At 34.2% G+C, this 19135-nt stretch overlaps 1 protein-coding gene across 2 annotated transcripts in view; it reads right to left on the bottom strand.

Annotated features, from left to right (window-relative positions):
- Positions 1 to 6960, bottom strand: part of LOC126976461 (Ca(2+)/calmodulin-responsive adenylate cyclase-like) — a 177602-nt gene extending 170642 nt beyond the window's left edge. For both annotated transcript variants that reach the window (XM_050824781.1, XM_050824782.1), the window contains exon 1: positions 6668 to 6960. The gene's annotated coding sequence lies outside the window, so the exon portion shown is untranslated. The remainder of the gene's footprint in view (positions 1 to 6667) is intronic.
- Positions 6961 to 19135: the final 12175 nt, after the last annotated feature.

Genomic DNA, 19135 nt, shown 5'->3' with positions numbered 1-19135 from the left:
GCCTATTACACTGTAGTGTCGCTCAGGATTCTTGAAAAACCCAAAAATTATGAGCGGCACTACAATTGCGCTCGTCACCTTGAGACAAGAGGTTAAGCTTCAATTTCCCAGTAATTTTACTAGCTACGGCGCCCTTCAGACCGAAACACAATAATATTTACACATTAACTGCTTCACGGCAGAAATAGGTGCTGTTGTGGTACTCATAATCTAGCTGTGCATCCTGTGCAAAGGAGCCTCCCACACTTATTAAAATAACTATATATAATATACTCTAACGAAATAAAAACATATTCTAAATGTATTCGATTTTGGAACATCACCGGTTTCTTTCTAATCCGACGAAAAACGATGACAACTAAGTAATATCTAAATTCAAAAACTTTTCCACAGAAATTTGCCTTTTAATAATATTAGAAAGATGAAAAATAATTGTCAAAAATATTCGATGAATAACACGAAAAGAAATTCCTGATGACTCCATAATTAAAATCGTCCTGTCGCCTGGAATAATTCCTTTGAGGAAAAGGAAACAATTTCACAATCAATAGTAATGCTACAGCTCCGAGTTTTTATAATTAATATACAATAATATGATAATATAAATAAAATTTATGTATTATTAAATTAAAATATAATATTGACACACTTTTACACAAATTATCTTGCCCCAAATTAGGCATATATAGCCTGTGTTAAGGGTTGCAAGACAACGTTATATTTAAAACAATATACTTACTTAAACATACATAAATACATATAAGCATCCATGACTCGGAAATAAACATCCATAATCATCTTATAAATGATTGCACCTACCGGGATTCGAACCCGGGACCTCTAGCTTAGTAGGTAGGATCGCTAACCACTCGGCTATATAAATGAATACTTATTAATAATATGTTATGTTTTCAAAATGATAACCCTCACTTTTAGGATTAATACACAAATAAAATTTTAAAAACAAACTTTATGAACGATGCGGGATTCGAACCCACGACCTCCGACGTTCCGTGCCGGTGCTCTAACCAACTGAGCTAACCGACCGCATCGTTCATAAAATTTTGTTTTTCAAATTTTATTTGTGTATTAATCCTAGAAGTGAGGGTTATCACTTTAAAAACATAACATATTGTTTAGATTTACAAAATTGGTTAGAGCACCGGCACGGAACGCCGGTGGTCGTGGGTTTGAATCCCGCATCCTTCATAAAATTTTGTTTTTCAAATTTTATTTGTGACAAAACTTTTGACAGTTAAAGGTCGGATTATTTTAATCGTAAAACTAATCACTTGTTATATAAACTTATTGGAAACAGTATGAATTTGTTCTAACCTCAACTTAACAGCTTGAGCCGTAAAATATTACTTGCTATTATAAATATTATTAGCTACTAGCTGACCCAGCAAACGTTGTATTGCCGATATTAAAATCGTGATACAAAAGTAACTGATGTTCGTAGATGGGTGAAAATTTGAAGTTGTATGTATTTTTTAATGCTGACTCATTATCAAACAAATTTAAAAAAATATGTAAAAAAAATTAAAAAAAAAATTGGCGTAGACCACCGTTAATATTTAGGGGGATAAAAAAATAGATGTTGTCCGATTCTCAGACCTACCCAATATGCACCCAAAATTTCATGAGAATCGGTCAAGCCGTTTCGAAGGAGTTTAACTACAAACACCGCGACATGAGAATTTTATATATTAGATAAACTAGCTAACCACTATAAGCTTAACGCACACATTGAACAATCAAAATAAGTCACTAACACGGAACAGAAAAGCAAGTATTTTCTGTTCTGTGGTCACGCATTATCGAACTGTCATGTTGTCTATACGCTCATATACTCTAACCCCCTTATTCATAATGGTCCACGAACTTTAAACAGCCGCTTAGGAGTGTTTTTTCTCATTCTGACTTAGGTCAATAGAAGAAGACTGAGTGAGAATTAGCAATGCTTTAAGTTAGCAGACTATTATGAATAAGGGGGTAAGTATATGGTCTCCCGTATATTTTAAGTCGCCTCGCCGACGTTATTATGTCTGAATGCAGCCTTAGTAAAATTTACTCACCACTTTGCCGCACGATAGAACCCGTTTGTAGGTTACGTTACGTTGGTAGGTCTGGTAGGTTCGCTCGTCTCCTTTTGACTCTCGCGGAAATAACCGGTTATAACGGGTTGTTAATCCTTTAACGATCACAATCCGAGTTAAATAAAGGATATAAACCGGTTTTAACCAATAACAACAGATTAATTAAAAACCAGCTCGAAGTCAGTTAATGAAACTACTGGTCTTAAGATTTTTTGTTTTATCCGAGAACTAACGTTTACATGCGAGCGTGACTGATCAGTTTCATTCAATACCCACAAAATTGAGTACTCAGCGTGACTAAAGAAGTTTTAAATTCAAAAATAAAACTAAATAAGAAATATTATAAAAATAGTATGATAAACATTAAGTAATTCAACACTATAAAATCTTATAATATTTGGTGAACTGTAACTTACATAAAAATGAATATGTAATGCTATAACCGTAATCTATACATATAAATAAAATTGGAGTGTCTGTTTGTAATATTGAAGTAACCGTTTTTTACTACATGTAAATGAATATATAGGAGGGCGGCACTGAAAATTTCGGGAATCAAGGAAGTGACACAACAATACTATTTAAAAATGTATTTATTGCTTTTCGAAGTATTCTCCGCGAAATTTGACACATTTTTCCATACGATGGAACCAATCATTGAAGCAACCATTCCATTCGGAAGTTGGGGTCTCCAAAATGGCCGTTTTGTAGGCGTCGACAGCTTCTTCAGGTGATGAAAATCTCTGACCACGCAATTTATTCTTTATTTATAAAGGAAAGGAAGGAAAGTATAGAAATCATTAGGGCTTAGGTCGGGGCTGTACGGCGGATGGTCTAATAATTCTATGTTTTCTTGCTCTAAAAACTCTTTTGTTCTGTGCGCGGTGTGAGAACTCGCATTGTCGTGATGGAGGATGATGCGGCGAGTGCAGTTCTCTTTACGGAGTTCAGAAACGACCTGTGGCAAACAAATGCTTGCATACCATACTGCATAAAACCGTTCTTTGTCCCTCAAGAGGAATTGTCGCAACAAGGCCGGTTTTGGAGACAAACGTGGCCACCATTTTTTTTGCAACACTCCGTGAACGAACAACTTTTGTTGGCTTTAATTCATTTTCGAACACCCAAACTCGGTACTGGTTTTTTGTTTCGGGTTCGTACGCGTATATTATCCAGGATTCGTCACCTGATACGATGTTGTATACAGCATTTGAGGATCTTGCGTGGAATCTTTCGAGAGTTCTGACGCACCAAGTAACACGAGCCCCTTTTTTCTCTTCACAGAGCAAATGCGGTATCCATCGGGAAAACAACTTTTTTACACCTAATTGTTCATGCAAGATTATTTGTATTTGACTCATGCCAATGTCTAAAGTAGCCTGAATTTCGCGGTATGTCACATGTCGATCTTCCTCAATCCGCTTACGCACAGCATCAACGTTTTCTTTGGTGACTACAGTTTTTGGACGACCTTGACGGGGATCATCACTGAGCTTGACACGTCCACGTTGACATTCAGCAAACCAGCGATAAATTGTGGTTTTGGATGGGGCTTTATCACCAAATGCAGAAATCATCCGGTCAACACACTGTTTTTTTGTTAAACCACTTCGAAAGTCATAATAAATCATCGCTCTAGAATTTTCTAGAGTCAATTCCATTTTCTCAACGACTAAACAAGTTTGAAAAGACCTTGTGACAAGACCGAGAATCTTTTTTTAAATAAATAAATGGTATTCGATTTTCAAAACCAAGGAGTTTTGAATTAAAAAGATTTTAATATGACAGGAACAGTGGAAATATTCCATTCCCGATACTTTTAGTGCGGGCTGCACTAAAAGTATCGTATACACCAAAATAACATTTTTTACAATTTTTGTCTGTCTGTCTGTTTCTTCCGTCTAATCTCTGAAATGGCTGGACCGGTCGATTTTGACGATTTTGACGGGTCGTTTATTGTCAGGTAGATGATGTAATAAGAAGTAACTTAGGCTACGTTTATTTTAGAAAAATAAAGTAATGTTGCAATGTCCAAGAAAAGGTTTAACACTAAAAAATATTATATGGCAAAACAACGTTTGCCGGGTCAGCTAGTGTTGTCATAAATTCTGTTACAAATCAAAATGCATTTATTTTTAATGACTTAATTGAAGCTTAGCAAAACTTATAAGTATAAATATAAATATTTATTGCTTTATTTTTAAGCTAAGTGATAAATAAAAAAAATCTATTCGAATATTTAGATGGGTCCTCGACAATTCAAGGTGCTCTGCGTTGCACGCGGTAAATAAACATTTTGACTGTTGCTTCTCAATATATTATTGATAATGTTCTATATGTTCATAGGCTCACTAAGGCATTTGATAGTAACTGTGACAATCATAATGTTAACATAAGGAACAAACATAAACTTGTGCCTACTACTCGTTAAAGTCGAGTTAGTAAGTCTTTTATAGAGCGATGGATTTGATTTTACAATATGATCCCAGATAATGTACAAAACAAATGTTACGAAATTTTAAAAATATTAAAAAACTTTTGTGTGGTAAAGTTTATTATTATTTAAACATAAATGATTTTCTTAAATCTTAATGTTACCACAGACTGGGAATGAAGCGGACACCCTCAGGATCATTAATTATAAATGTTTATTGTACGATATCACATTGTAATCCATATTTTAAAAAAGCCCACTGAGTTTCTTGCGCCCGTTCTTCTCAGGTATGAGGCAGTCTATTTTGAATGGGTGGAAGTTTTTGACGTTCAATAAGTCATTTTGGATCCTATTTTGAATAAAAATATTAGAATCTGAATTTAATAGAGCTTTATTCAAGCATCTCCTGTATACCGGTCTTCATTGACGATACGATCAAATCCTAGCGGGAATCGTATTTCTCGCGATTTTGTTGTTAGTTATTTTGTTTCCTAATAGGATTTTGGCGAATTCAGCATTATTAGCAGCGTTTTTAGTTCTAACATCACGCGGCCGCCCCGATGTATTATGGTCTTTGACAGAGAACGTACGTGTTGGTATATCTATAGTTAATATGATATACGAACATACGACTGATATCTAACTTTGAAGTGTCATGAAAATGAAAATAAATTGGTAAACTCCAGCAGTTATAGAGAGTGATCAAAATATAATGTGTTATACGACGCCTAGTTAAATTGTAGTGGCTCCTCCACAAAATCCAAAATAGAAAGAATAGAACGTGTTTTAAAGATTTCCCAAATAATAGAGTCAAACGAATATCGAGAAGTAGTACATCCCTAGGATTACAGTCGAACGAACGAAAGTCGACATTTAAGAGAGAATTAATATTTTGTTGACTAATCGTATACATAAATACTTAATACTAATAAATACGTCATTATTACCGTTACCATTTCAATAATTTTTTTAAGTATGCTGTAGATATAACTCAATGAAGTCTATAGAGTTATTAAATAGTAAAATTGGCAAGATTATAAAAAGTGATTTTCTATTTCATATTCTATTCATATTCATTGAGGATATAGGTACTTAAATTTTGCATTTATAGATACTAAGTACTAACTATGGGATTTCATTCTTTTTTATGACGATTATGATCTGACGACAGTTGTTGCTTTTGCGTTGTTCACTTTCACTTAATTTATATAAAAAAAAACAAACATTTATGTAAATAACTTCGAGTTCGTTAGAATTATTTATTTAGAGCATTGGTAGGTAACAAGAAAATCAGCTCAAACCAAATCACAATAAAAGAAGAATATTTAAATCGTTTTTCGTTACAGGATTATGGGCAAAAAAATCTTGATAAAGGATAGACCTCCATTTTATTTCTTTAATTGAATAAAAATTAAAGAATATATTATTTTTCACCAATAACTTTGATCTCCGAGACGAATAATCCCAGGGTTAAAAAAAAAAATAAGTACCTACTGCTCGAAACCTATGAATAATTGCGATACATACCAACACGGGGGTGGGTGACCGGTGATTCAGGTAGTCCTAGGGATGTTCTACTACCTATACCTCGATATTCGCTCGACACTATTTTTTGGACAACCTGTCTTAATATCATTTGAATTTTGAACCGAAGTAATAATATAGAAATTTAATATTACTTCACTGACTAACCCTTGGCAAGGGAAGTAACCTTTAAGTTATAACATTATTAAGTATAGGTATTGTTTGTAATTATAAATGAATACCTATTAAAGTAGGAATTAAGTTTTAATGTTAAAAAAGGTACTTTATTGAGTACCTTCTATGTGAATAAATTTCAAAACATCGCTCCCAAATATTAAAAGTACATAGGTAATTGTAATCCTTTTAGGTAGGTATGTCATCGTAATATTAACACACATTGTATATCGCGAGTCCATCAGGGATTCATATATCCAGAATTAGCATAATTACATTTACATCCATTGTTGATTGAATTAGTACGCAACTTAATGGGTACTTAACTGTGATATAATATATTATTATATTATACGCTTAACAGAGTCCACTCAGGACAGAGTTTGTTGTATAAATAAATCAACTAGGTATGTAATATAAATATGAAATAACTTACAGTTATTAAGTCTATTCGAGTGTGACGTCCTTTAGCATGGACGAAAACCTCTTCGCTTCAAGTTCCGACACAAACACGGCACAAGTTAGACAAATTTATTTACAAAACAACATAAACACTGCACTCTCACTTATTTGTATCACAGAGTAGCTGGTATACCTGTTATTTTTAGTCACGATTTATTGTAATTATGCGCGCATGTCATATAAACAGTGTAATAATTCTGCATACAACACAGAACTGCTCGGTTCGATCGCCGTTCGATGACTGACTCCGGCATCCGCGCGCCGCACAGCCGCGGCGCCCGGCGTTGACTATGGATGGCGGGATGGCCGACCCCGAAGCGCAGCGGTATGTCAGCCGCGATGGGCTAAAGCCCCTTTTTTTGTAAATTTGTGTTGCCAACATTAAAATTATAATTTCCATCTTAGGCTAAACGCTACATAAATTTTAACTAACGGCTGAATATCTACTTTATAATCAATATCACTTAATAAATGTGTTAATTCACAACTTTTTTATATATAAGAGGAGGTGAACGGGTAAGAGGCTTATGTGATGAGGAGTGGTGAAGCAACCGCCTATAAATATCCACAATATTAGGACCCAAGAGAAGCCTTGCCGGTCTTTAAGTTTAAGGTGGTATGGTGGCTCTATTTTTGCAAGTCCCTAAGTGATATCGATTCGGGAAAACATTCCACAAAGTGGCGGTGCGAGGCAACAAGCAAAAAGCGTGCTTGTAGAATGCCAGACCTTAAAATGATGCGGGTGGAATTTGACGTAATGTCCCGTTGTGGAATTTGGCTTCTGGTATAAAATCAACTATTCTGAGCACTCCCCGTGATAAATGCGGTGGAAGATACAGAGAGAACCCACATATCTACGCAACGCCAAAGAATGAAGCCGATCGGAGATGACTTGATCGTCAATGATTCGAGCCGCTCTGCGTTGTATGCGGTCATATGGAAGGAGCTGGTACTGGGGAGCGATCGCCCAGAGGTGAGGCTGCACTCCATGTGAAGCCGAATAACATCTATAATAAAATGTAATCTAGCAACTATGTACTGTATATATATACCTATACATACGTTTGTATGATTTTAGTGGGTAAAGAGATTATTAAGTACGTACAGTTGTAAGTTATGAAAAAATGAACTGAATGTGGATGTTATAAAATATTAGGTTAAACTGTAGGAACATAGTTACCTAAATTATTGATTCATTCTCAAGTTAGTAATATTTTGAGTTGTGTTTTGCACTTATAACAAACAGCCAAGGCAGAACAACAATAAAGATGGCTTGCTTTATTGTAAACATAAGAAACAAATTCCCACATCTTGGAAAATCAGAAATTTAGAAATTTGCGCGTAGTTAGTAATATAGTTATTAATACAATATTCGTACACGTTATGGTAATAACATAATTTTTATGCTTTTGTTCTTTAAGTAACAGAAATTTTGAATATTTTTTTTTTGTATTGCGTTGGTCATAATAGTCATAACTATATACGTATAGTCAAAGTATACCTAGTTTTGGTCCCATTTTGTTTTTATCTTTACGAGTCATCCAATATTCCGTGGTTTTCCTAATATTTAATCTATTGCCACTTAGGTATATTATTATAGTGTGAATTTAATCAAAAAAAACACGATTTTCTATCATCCAACCAGGTACCAACTAAAATCGAAAAACTGGGCTTTATGAATTTTGGTCATCATTTCATTTCTTGAAAGTGAAATTTTTATTTTCGACCACTCTTAGCGATGGAAAGTTCCAAATTTCGAGTGGCAATGAGTTTCTTGCCACCATGATGGTACTTATATGGTATAAAGTATAACTAATGAATAAGGTGATTTTGATTTGATTATATTCTAACAATGGGTAGTAAGTTTTTGACTTTTAATGAGTGATTTCATATCGGGACTCAAATTGAAATATTTTTAGTAAAAATTAAATTCGAAGAAGGATAATATATCCTTTTAAACTCTTATTTCCATAGATCGCTACCAATATTATATAGGGACTCAACAGCATTATATTATATTGAAGCAACTCTGAATGCCCCTTATTTCTAACTTTATCGTCTGGAGTTACACACCCGAACCATTTCAGTGTTATGCTTTCAATAAATTGAAGCTTTTATTCATCTCATTTTCGCATGCCTGATCATTCGGATTCGTATGACTGATTTATAAGTAGGTATGTATGTTTCAATCATCGTAGATCACTCATGTGTGTGATGTGTTTAATTACTTGTTTTGAATATATTTACTATCTAATAAATTATCGCGTATACCATTTATGATCTTATACCTCAATTTAAGTAAGTTTCTATAAACGGTTCACCATATTGACCGAAAATATACGTTTAAGTGTTAATAAAAAGCAAAAGAGACATTGAATTAAAGTGAAGAGAATATAGAAAAGAACGAGTGTTCGGTGCGATGTCATCTGCTGATGGCACCGCCATCTGAAGAGGAACAGCGGTAGACCGGTAAAGTGCAAGTTCGTGGAAGTTAACAAAGTGGAAGTGTCATAATTCCAAAATGTATGCCTCAGACCGCGTTTCGGCTTCTTTTTTTTCATAAAAAATATGGTTACTAAGTAATATCATACAATTAAACTTAATTTTTAAAATATATATATATAGTAATTTAAAAGCATGAGGGCGGTCGCTCTATTCCCAATTTCTGTTATCACTTGAAATGTTTTTTAACAATTCTTTTGAATTTCGTACATTTGTTTTGAATATTTTCTGGGAGCTTGTTGTAAAAACATAATACATCGCCCCACAAAAGACTTACTAACTCGACTTAGCCGAGTTGTAGGCATTATAAGTTTATGTCTGTTCTTGATGTTAATATTATGGTTATGACAGTTACTATTATCAAATTCACTTATGTGCCTATGTACGTACAACATTATCAAGAATATATATTGAAGAACCAACAAACAGTCAAGATGTCGACAGTCAACACATAAGTAAGTAGTAATCGTAAGTTACCTACACCTACACAGCCGGGGCGGGTAGCCTAGCTAGTAGATAAAATATATTTTTAAGACAATAAGGGACGAGACAAACAGGACAGTCAGCTGATGGTAATTGATACGACCTGCCCATTACAATGCAGTGCCGCTCAAGAATCTTGAAAATCCCAAAAATTCATGGCGGCACTACAATAATTGCGCTCGTCTGCTTGAGACAAAAGATGTGAAGTCTCATTTGCCCAGTAATTTCACTAGCTACGTCGCCCTTCAGACCAAAACACAATAATGCTTAGAAATTACTGCTTCACGGCCAATATAATATTATGATGTCGGTTATATAATTGATATGTAGCTACCCTTAGATTGAGATTAGAAGCCGACATTTTAATTCTGATTCTAAAATCTTAACGCGATAGTTAAAATGTCGGAAGTCACTCACCACACCGCTATAATTAATTTTCTACAATATTTTAAATTACATAGTATATTGATTATAATGGTTTCTAGTATCTTAATCTTGCGACAGATCCAATAAAATATAACTGTTAAGCTCAGTCATGTTTCAATTTGTTGAATAATTGATTTCATAATAATTATTTTAATACAATATATACTATGTATTTTCACGTCTAAATTGGAGTTTTACAATTTTATTGTCGTTTTTTTTTTTTAATTCTAGATGCCCAATATGGTCACAAATTACATTAGTGCCATTTGGAGTTTTTGGCCAGTACCTATTTAAAAATAATTCCAGTTTGGGAAGATTCAACTTTAAAATCTAATGAAAATCACTTGATTTATATAGGTCACTTATGACAATTATGAATGTGAAAAGTTTTTTTTAACAGTACCACCACTTCGAAAATGGTTGAGCTTTAATTAAAAGAAGTGGCAAGAAACACATCGCCACTCTTTTAAATTAACATTTAGGTTCATCGTTTTATAAATTATTATAATTACAATATAATATGTAAAGATTAATATGTTTACATAAACTATCTGGTGATTGCTTACTCGTAAGCTGATGTCTGGCATAGGAAGTAGGTAGTAGTATTTTATAGTTGTATGACACATTTAAATAAGTATTTATAAAATAATTAATGTTCCTTGAATAATTTACGTCTAGATTCTTCGTATTGCAAATATATTGCAATTAGTCTAGACGACAAGTTGAAAATGGTACAAAATAGAGATACTGCTCTTAAAATTATGTGCGATAGCTCTTTGGATCCGGAATGACGCCTAGAAAAATGTGCCAAAAGCGTGTATTAGCACATAAAAATTGCAAAAGTTATCAACAATTAAAGATGAAATAAATGGTATTTTGTTTTTTGCCAATATTACATAAACTATAAATATATAAGAAATTTCAAAAAAATATTATGAAAGAAGAGGAAATTTCCAATAAAAATCTCCTCACTCCCGGAACTCTTTCTCCATTATTTACAATTTTTAAAAATTTCTTAAATATTAATGGTTTATGAAAAATTGGCAAAAAACGAAATTGCATATTTTTTTATCTTTAATTGTTTATAACTTTTGCAATTTTTTATGTGCTAATACACGTTTATGGCTCATTTTTCTAGGCGTCATTCCGGATCCAATGAGCTATCGCACATAATTTTAAGAGCAGTATCTCTATTTTGTACCATTTTCAACTTCTCGACTAGATTATATTAAAACTATTGGTACACGCCACACGGTCTCTACAAAATTCAATCAAATTTACATTTCCAAGTTTTCCTTATATAATTATTTACACTTTATAGAGGATATACCGCATTGTTAGACTTTATATTTATAAACATAAAATTAAATACAGTTATATTTTTAGATGTTCTAAGAATAAGTATGTAATGGAAGTGTGCAAACAATTGTGTCTCGAACACACTACCAACATGAGTGGCACTGCTTGTCAAGAAGACTTTAGATTATTGACGTTCAGTTAACAACTAGACTCACAAATGTGTTGTGTTTCGACCGCGCTCTGAACACAATGCCACGCTATGACAAAGTGAACAGTGAAAAACTTTCCAAATAACAGCATATCCAAACTTAAAAAGGTTGGAATGTCCTATTTTAGGTTAAGTGCCCCTTCAAATCAACAAAATTGTATTACTGAATTGACATTTTTTAATCATTTTGCTAAATAATTACATTTCAATTGCTAATACAAAATGTTCATGCCTCGTGTTCGCGTTCATCTCGCGCGTGACGTAGTGTTACTACTTCTAATGGGCATATACAACTTTGAACATAACTGACACGAAATAAGGTGTAAATTCAAATGAATATGTAAATGTTATCTGTATAAGTAAACGTATATGCATGTATTATGCAACGCCGTTCGGACATTTGACAATGGCGATAGGGATTCTAGATGTTTATTAATATAGAGTCTAGTTGGCGATTAGGAGTATTAAACCCAGTGGAGACTGCATTAAGTAGATATCATTTCTGTAAAAAATAAGACAATTAAGTAAGTAAGTTATTATAAGTAAGAAATCAAAACCCGTCCGCAGAAGTGCAGAACCCACCTTCAGGAATCAACAGCCCAACTTACAACCAGATTAGCTGTAGCAGAAAACACAAGAACGTAAAATTAATACGTAACAAAGGATTGACTAGCAATAATCACTTCAAAATTGGTATTCAAACTATTATACTACAATGTTAACGACGTTTTATCATGCCAAAATCAATTATTAATTACAATTGAACTCTCGGGCCACCGTGGAAATCGTTGATGGTTTCACTAATACACGAATGTAGGTATGAGTATATTCTGTAAATAGGTCAACGAATTGAATCGAATGTTATTGTGTGAGCCAATCAATCAATCTGTTTGATTTCTCTTTCCGATATTTATGTATGACAAATTGTCTTCAATTGAAAATCACTCAGTTTGATGATAATTAAAAGATAACTATCCAAACTTTGTGAGTTTTCTTGTATGTAAATTCCGCTAAGATTAGTGCTTAATTATTTATTATACAATATTGGATGCTTAACTTAGCGGTGCGCTCGCACTATTATAAAAGCGCTTGGTGTAATCCCGCATCGTTTAGAGAAAACTTAAATAAGTAATCGGGAAAGTTGAATGAATGAATAGATTATAGAAAAAATCTTTATTGCACTAAAAATTATGTTACAATTTGTACATAGGAGTTATGGTAGCACAAATTAGACGACGTATATATACCTAGTCTTGCCATAAATACTGAAACAAAGAAAAAAAATATGTCTATTGCAAATAACATTTATAACTTTTACAGTGTGTTAGTTTAATATATAAATATAAAACAATTTAAAATATACAAAGCTTATTGTAAGTGGTCTCCATTGGCTGCAATACAGTCCTTCAAATTATCATAGCGTTTAGAGCCGTACAAGCTGTACTCTCTAAAACTGCCCATAAATCATGATCCAGCGGATTAAGATCGGGACTAGACGAGGGCCAGTCTTCAGCTCTGATGAAGTCCGAAACGTTCGTTTCCAACCAAGACTGTAGCTTTAGCCAGCTTTATGACCCGGCGCCGAGTCTTCCTGGAAGGACCATTCTTGGTTATTGAACATAGTGATGTTAAGGGGCTTCACTACCTTCTCAAGAATGGTATCTTGGTACACTTGTGCCGATATTTTGATACCTTTTTCACAAAAGTATGCCTCAGTCACTCCTTCATAGCTAATACCCCACCAAAACATCACTGATGTTGATAACATCATTGATGTGACTGATGATGATAGTGCCCATGTTGCACTCTGTCGGCTAATTGGGAAGCTTCCTAGAGCTTTGAGCATGAAAGAAAAGAGCATAAGAAATAACCAGAACGTCTCTTATAGGCTGCAAGTCCTAAGTCATCTTTTAAAATACGAGACATGGGTACTATCTATCTATCTCTATCTTTTTCTGTCACAGAGGAGGTCTCATTGTTCCTATTAATAGGTCGGACACAAATATTTTACTAATACCAAGCGTATGGCGAGTTTCAAAATTGCATTTGGCTCCATACCTACTGTGTGTAATGCAATCACAGCGATTCGGTTCTCTCTACCTATATTGGCGCCAAAATGAGAAAACTCAATGAATAATCATATAAAAATGACAGATTCCAAATTCAAATGAAATATTTTGTTTATTTTTAATTGTAACAGTATTTATGGCCAGACTTAGTATATACATATAACCTAAAGGTGTAAAAGATTTTATTTATAATGGTGTGCATTGCCGCCACTTGTCATTGAACTCCAGTGCCTATAAAAAAATCACGAATGAGGTAGCGCAAAGGCTAGTGCCAGTTTCTCTGAGGCTTACCAATCTATTTCCGAATTAATATCTACGTGTATCTCTTGCGGTGAAGGAATTGGTATATCGTGACGCAACCTGTACACACCTGGAGAAGACCTTCAATCCAAGACGTTTTAGTGCAAATAATGCTATTTGTAAAAACTGAATAGGTCTAGACCTATCCAGGTCTTACCGGTTTATGCACTCGCGTTTTTGAAATACCTAAATTTAAAATCACTAAATAGACACGCACAAAAGAGCACAGAAATTAAAATCATTGTTTTTTATGAAAATTAGGGATGAGACGAGCAGGACGTTCAGCTGATGGTAATTGATACGCCCTGCCCATTACAATGCAGTGCCGCTCAGGATTCTTGAAAACCCCAAAAATTCTGAGCGGCCCTACAACTGCGGTCGTCACCTTGAGACATAAGATGTTAAGTCTCATTAGCCCAGTAATTTCACTAGCCACGGCGCCCTTCAGACCGAAACACAGTAATGCTTACACATTACTGCTTCACGGCAGAAATAGGCGCCGTTGTGGTACCCATAATCTATTGGGCATCCTGTGCAAAGGAGCCTCCCACTGGTATTTCTCTTTTATTTTATTCTCGCAAATCATCCTACATTAAGTTCATTATTTCAAATAAAAATTTAACACTACAATACGTAAATCATATCACATGCACTCTTGGCTCTGAATAAAAGCAAAAGAAACTGATAAAACTCAAAGTAATATGTAAATATGTTGCTACAAATCCTAAATCACTTAATATACATTGAAGCAAGTTTATAACCACGTCAGTTTTGAACATAGAAATCTTAATAATAAGGCACGTTTTGAACGTCATTTAAAAGTCCCGTGTAGCATAATTTTATAATTTGCATGAAGGACCAACATCACCTCACATCTGCTGTCTTATATATCTTTAGTGATTATTTAAGAATATTTAGTATTTTTTAATCATTTTCAAGGCAGTAATTACATATGCTATTGTAATGATCGTAACTGGTCATAAAGTAAATAACATTAAGTGGGAAGTTATTTTTTAAAACGTCGGTTAAGAATAGTCTGTCCGGATATTCCAAATTTATATCTAAGCTGTTTTGAAGAATAGAACATTCAAATGATGACCGTTATTTTACGATATTACATTATTGATACGCTGATGGGAGCGAGAGATTAGAGTGATGCTCAACTTTTTTCAAACATTATCATTGGTGTATATTTTCTTTTCGGACTTTGTACTTTGAGTTTCCTCAGAAGATCCATTTAAACTTCAGCTTTGCGATAACTCTACGGGAAGTAATGCCTGTGCGCTTGTCAAGTACGTAAAAATGGTTAATTTGCCTCACAAACTATTGTTTTTGATGGAATAGGAGGACAACGGTTGTTATCACCACGCGATGTTATCACGCTTGCAACACCTGAGGAATGACAGGACCTTTGCCAGCCTTTAAGAAAGGCGCTTTTTTTGAAAGAACCCTATGTCTATCATCCTGGAAACACCGCAGAAGGAAGCTCATTCCACTGCTTGGTTTCATGTGGAAGAAAGTTTCTTGAAAACCGCACTGTACAGGAATGCCACACATCCAGAGATTAGTGGCGTGTTATGCGAAGGTGGAATTCGGAAGCATGATTCGGGGAAACAGCTCTTTGGAACACTCCCCTAGTTTTGGAAAACGTATTTTATAAATAATATTCATAATTGGGCCAATGGGAGGCTCTTTTACGCCGGCTAGATTATGGGTAGGTACCAAAACGGCGCCTATTTCTGCCGTGAAGCAGTAATGTGTTAACATTACTGTTACCGAGACGAGCAGGACGTTCAGCTGATAGTAATTGAAACGCCCTGCCCTTTACAATGCGCAGTGCCTCTCAGGATTCATGAAAAACCCAAAAATACAAGCGGCACTTCAATTGCGCTCGTCACCTTGAGACATAAGAAATTAAGTCTCATTTGCCCAGTAATTCCACTAGCTATCGCGCCCTTCAGACCGAAACTAGAAATAGAAGCAAATCCAATTTCAATGCATTTATTAATTTATTATTTGTATCAATTAACGACACGGTAAAACTAGAATGAGTTTATGGTTTGTACAACAATTGTGAAATATAATTAGTTTATTTATTATTACGAAGTGACTATTTGTACGGGTACTGGACGAATAAATTATATTTATTCGTACATTTATTCATTTTTTTTTAAATTAAAACGTAAAACTTTTTCAACATTGCTGTGAATTTTTATTTACTTATTTCATGACCTAGCTCAATCGGAAAGTGTTTTTTTTAATTTTATGATTCCTTTTTTATGTATTAAAAACTTTTATAACACATTTGTCTGATTTTTTAATTACCTATTCAAATGTATGATCTGTGTTTTATTTACGTGTTTACACATTCAGAGGTTGTAATTTTTTTCGTTATTTTCTTGAAAATTGTGTATTGTAATAAGATTAGTAGCACTATAAACGTGGACCAATTCTCTATCACTATGATTTATAAAAATTGGTTAGGTTAGGTTATGTTAGAACAGTTAAAACAACGCACGAGCCGAGCTTAGCGGGCCGCGGTAGCGGCCGGCGAGTGCCAGAAACGAATTCTAGGCGTTTCCTTTTCTTTCCTCCCCATAAAAATGTCCAACCCTTAAAATGTCATAATTTGTGGGTAAAATAATGCTTTTTTCTCTGGAACGGTGCATTACCTCGTAATTAGAGTGGTAGCATTATAATCGTGGACTAAAACTCTATCAAAATATTTATTACCTCATAATTCGTTTTACGGGATACTAAGTCTTAACCCAAATTTCATTCAATGATGTCTTTTTTCTCTCTATTCCGATAATCGGACGACTAATTAAATTCATTCGTCCAGTTGCCGGACGAATAGCAACAGCCTAAAATAAAATTATTCGTCCGACTTCTGTACGAATAATAATAAATTATTTGTCCAGTACCCGTATCAATAGACTCAGCCTTATTATTAATTATGTTTTTAATTTTAAATAAATAAATTTTATAAAATATCTATTAAAAAAAGTTTTCAGTTATTGTGGGCCGTTGCGGTCGAAAATCGGGTGACGGACAGGAACTCCATTCCTCCTTGGCTTGGATCATCCGCCATAGCGGAAACAATGGGGACACTCATAAGATAAAATAAATCTAAGCATACAATCATATTTACGACTTCCAAAAAAAATATTTGATATTCCGAAGTAGTAAATAAATAGGACTTCCAATCATATGGTAGAAACCAAATGAATATATTTTATTGAGAGCATATTTCTAAATCCTGAATATCTATTACTTTATGTAATCAATATTGCTTTCGGAGATTTCGCTTCATTTTTTCCAAATTTGAAATTGCTATGTGTACGCTTTTAAGAACAATTATAATGTGTTCAAACAAGGATATGGGAAAAGAATACAGAAAATCAGACCTAAAAAACGCACTTTCGTCGTAATACAAGCAATAGAATAGTAGCGTAACAGAGCGGTCTTCTTGAAATTTATACCCACGTCTGGGCAGAGCTAGGGTTGGTATATACAAAAAGGTTGACGTCGCGGTGCAGCTACTTTAACTCGAACAGCCAGTCTCGGCGGTGTACGGTGTAGCACTCAATAGGTTTGTGTTCCCAACATTGCTTAGCGGACGTATAAATCGTGTGTTTGTGTGCGTACGTTGATTCGGACGCTCTAGTATGAAGTTAAAGTACTGTTCTGTTACTGTATTGTAATTGGATTTACCCGGTAATCTATATAATTATATAAAAATGAATATAATATATATATTTATATATAATTGCTGTTCGTTACTCTCGCTAAAACTGGAGAACGGTTGGATTTGGCTAATTTTGGTCTTGAATTATTTGTCCAGAGAATGTTTAAAAGATGAATAAATGTGAAAATACTCGGAATTAAATAAAACAACAATTTTGATTTTCCTTTGATGTGTCCCCCGTCGTTCAGAAATCAAATTAAAATAATATTTTAATATGTTCAGATATCAAATTAAAATAATATATTAACTAATTAGAATTTTTATATCTTTCTAACTTTCACAGGAGGTAAAAAATAAACTTAATTTTAGTTTCTATGGTTGGTAGATTAACTACAGCTGCTAACTATCTATCAGATTACTTTTATGTATATCGATAACTCTTAAGTTTTGTCACAAATTAAATTTCAAAACAAAAAATAATCAGAAAGCTTTAAATTGATTAAGTTTAGGTCTTTTATTTATCGATTGAGGCAGTAAGAAGTCTGCCGGGTCAGCTAGTCAGTAATATTTATGTTTTACATAAAACGTATGTATCTATCACTACTCTGTGGTTTAACCTTCATTGATAAGGTGACCATAAAATATTATTTGAAAGCGTTTGTTGACCTGACCGTAAACACTGGTGAATGTTACTTATTTGCTTCAGAATTTGCGAATGATGCATTTTTGAGTGTAGCGGATGTAAATGAAATATCTGACCCCTTGTATTTTGTTCATTGCTGATCTGATGTTTGACAGAGTAGTCAGGAGGACGCAAATAGCCGATATGCACGTCAGTGGAAGGGACGATGCCCTCTTCATTGTTTTGCAAGCTTTTGGTATCATATAATGCATTAATTTAATGTCTTTAAATTCGGGATCACGGTCCATACTTGAGACTGAAAGATGCCAGGTAAACATCCCGAAATAATTCGAGTATGTTTTATCTTGAAATATTAACTTTCTGTGGTGTGATGGAAGATTGTTTTGTTACTTGTATCTTAAAAAGTACTGGAAGACGCAGTTTTGGTAGGCACCCCAGAACATGGACCGATGATCTGGTCAAGATCGCCGGAATAGGATGAGGGCAGCGCAGGACCGATCATCGTTGAGATCTTTGGGGAGGCCTTTGTCCAGCATTGAACGTCTTTCAGCCAGAGTCAAGATCTTAAAAAGTTGGGATGTTAATTTATGTAGTCGATGATGGTGGTTTGCACAGTTAACAATGGATTGCACATTATGCTTATTGCTTTTCTTTGATCGGTGTATTTCATCCAAGCAATAATATTTATATATAATGTTGCAAAAATGTCGGTCTCAGTAAGTCTTACATCTCTGCGCCGTTTGGTGTCGAGACACTTGGCCCGTGGGGTCCAGAGGCGCGGAGAATGACCAAAGTACTATCAGTTCACCTCAATACAAGAACTG

The sequence above is a fragment of the Leptidea sinapis genome, chromosome 41 (assembly GCF_905404315.1).
Source record: "Leptidea sinapis chromosome 41, ilLepSina1.1, whole genome shotgun sequence".
NCBI lineage: Eukaryota > Metazoa > Arthropoda > Insecta > Lepidoptera > Pieridae > Leptidea > Leptidea sinapis.
Note: the sequence above shows the minus strand (reverse complement) of the source record. Positions and strands in the feature narration are given on the sequence as shown.